We start from the raw sequence: 2,572 nt of genomic DNA on the forward strand, positions 1-2,572 counted from the left end.
TCTTGCAGCAGTAGAGTGTTTCAGAAGAGAGAAAAAGATGGCGACGGTGAACTGGCTTTCTGTGGATGGTAAAGCTGTGCTGAGAGCTGGGCAGACTATTGCAGCTGAAAATGCATGCCAAGTGTGCAGACGCAGAGGAATAACTTTTCCGTGTAGGTTGAGCTTGTGTAAGGTAGGTGTCCTTGCTAGGTGAGCTTCCGCTTTAAAGCATCAAGTAGTAATTTTAAAAGTAAGGTTGCCAGTTCTTTTTTTGCCCAAGTGATTTTTTAGCCGGGAGAGATTGGAGGTGCTGTTTGGTGATGGAAGACGGAGAGAGGAAAAGCAAGTAGAGGGCATGCTGTGCATAGCCACCACATGCCATGGGCACCGTTGTCATCCTGCACAAAAGAGGAGCAGCTCAGCAAGCTTGGCCTGAGCCGTGGGAGGGAGCATACAGACATCTGGACCAAGCGGAAACGAGTTAGTTGTGCAGGTTGGTTGTTTTCTGCTGTTTGTCCCACGTCCTGTTGCTCAGTGGTAGATCTGTTCACGTTCAGTGCTGGCAGGAATGTCCCCGAGCATTTTTCTTTCAGCTGTCGCAACACTTTGATCCCCTGCTGCTTGGCTGGGGCGTTTGAGGAATGATGCATGTGCTGCTGTCCAGCCAGGCTCTGGGGATGAGTCTGCGTAGCAGGGTATGCCTGAGGCTTGGGGACCAGGCCAGGTGGAATCCAGTGTGCTTTGCTGTCGTTCTCAGTGCTTGTTTTTGCTCAGGAGGGCAGGTGGTGAACCTCATGAAGCAATGCCTGCAGACGGGGTTTGCGGAGCAAGAGGTCCTGCAGGCCTTGTGTGACGCCCATGGAGCTGTAGCGAGGCTGCGTCAGTGTAGAAGAGCAGAAATCCCCGGAGGCGTGAAGGTGAGCTGTGGGCTCCAGTAGTGCAGGAGGGGATGTACGTGCTCAGGGTTTGGCTGCTTCTGCGTGTGTTAAGTGAGTGTGATAGCACTGCTTGGTTCGTTTGAGTATATGGAACAAGTGTGACATCCTTTCTGCTGGAGTCGTGTGGAAGGAGTCCTATGTGTTTGCGACCTGACTTGAAGCCAGTGGGCATCATGGAGGAGTAGGGGAAGGGGATGAGGTGAGGCAAGCTGGGGTAAGAGGATGAGGCGTACGAACAGGAATCTGTTTGGCCGATCTGACGTGCTGCCCTTCTCTTTTTGGTTTAGGAATCTCTGTGTGCTTTTTAATGAAGAACAATCTCATTGTTCATCTTGTGAGCGAATTCATTCAGGCCTGTTAGTTGGTGTTGTTCTCTCCATGGAGCTGCAAGTGAAATGGATACTTCTGGTGTGATGTGCGGCCCCCTCCCGCCTTTGCAGATCAACCAAGTTGGCAAGGCCTGGCTCTTGGTTGGTGAGCTGTGCCCAAGGTGAGAGAGGTACTCTTCTGGGCTTGACGTGCGTCAATCAGACCGTATAGTCGGTAAGGATATAGAGCAGGTATGTGTTTCTTGGTGACGCGCGTACTCCCTGGTGCAAGGGGGATCGCTCCACCTAACATTCACACTAAGTTGCCCTGTAGACATCTAATCAGCTCCCTGCCACGTGTTTTCGAGCTGCTCTCCAGCCCTTATCTCGATGGCCTTCATCCTCCCTGTTATTCCTGACCTAGTGTCTGTGAAAGTGCTTGCAATCCCTTGTTTTCTAACACTCTCTATCTAAACTCCCTTTGTTTGCCTCTTATTTCTACTTTGTGCAGCTACTCTCCCTTTTCTTGCTGTGAGGCCCTTCTCTCTCTAACTGCAGGCTCCTGTTCTCACTCTTCAGTTCCCCCCTTTTCTATAGTCTAGCAGGGCTTCTACCTGCTAGATCATTTTGATTCTGTTCTACGTGTCCCAAAATAGGCCCTACTTCCCACCTTTGGCCTCAACGCATGTCTCTTCCATATCTCCTTTTTCTTTCTAGTACTCCGGCACAGGCAGGCAGAGCATCTCATCATGACACAGGTAAAACCTCCCAACAGCACCTAGAGGATGCAAACTAGGAAGAGCTGCTTTAACCATCCTAGACTCAGTAGCCAGCTAGTATGCAAGTTCCTTAAATCTCCTTCCCAGCTGGGGTCATCCTGACTTGTCCTATGCAGGACTTTGGTCTGTTCCCAAACTTTCCATCAATCTCTCTCGATTCTTAAATCCTTCTTGCTGTAAGCACAGCGACTCTGACTTATTACTGTGCATACCCCTCCTTCCTTGGCTGTTAATCGGTCTAGTGCCATCCTATTCTGGAGCACTGCTTTGGATGAAGGGGATACTTCTTCTTGGATTGCTCGTAATGCATCCGTTGTGCCATTCTCTATGATTTCCAGAGTTGCAGAGATATTGACTCTAGCTTTTTCTAGCTGGGCAACTCCTAGGGCCGGGATAAGGGCTCTTGGAAAGCAGTGGTATCCCTTGTTCTATATAGCTAGGGGGTTGTATGTACGCTTCGTTTGAATCCCAGGGGTCCTCAGGAGTCCCCGAGGGATCTCCTCATGCACTGTGGTCTGGGCTATTAAGTATCCTGTAGTGCAAGTCCATGTCCAATTTAAAGGTACTG

At 50.1% G+C, this 2,572-nt stretch overlaps 1 long non-coding RNA gene across 1 annotated transcript; it reads left to right on the top strand.

The window, feature by feature from the left end:
- The first annotated feature begins 418 nt into the window (after positions 1-418).
- LOC121108423 lies at positions 419-813 on the top strand. The gene is made up of 3 exons (XR_005842929.1): positions 419-472; positions 573-674; positions 754-813. It is a non-coding gene; the product is annotated as an uncharacterized LOC121108423 (long non-coding RNA).
- The last annotated feature ends 1,759 nt before the right edge of the window (positions 814-2,572 follow it).

This window comes from Gallus gallus, chromosome Z (genome assembly GCF_016699485.2).
Source record: "Gallus gallus isolate bGalGal1 chromosome Z, bGalGal1.mat.broiler.GRCg7b, whole genome shotgun sequence".
Lineage (NCBI taxonomy): Eukaryota > Metazoa > Chordata > Aves > Galliformes > Phasianidae > Gallus > Gallus gallus.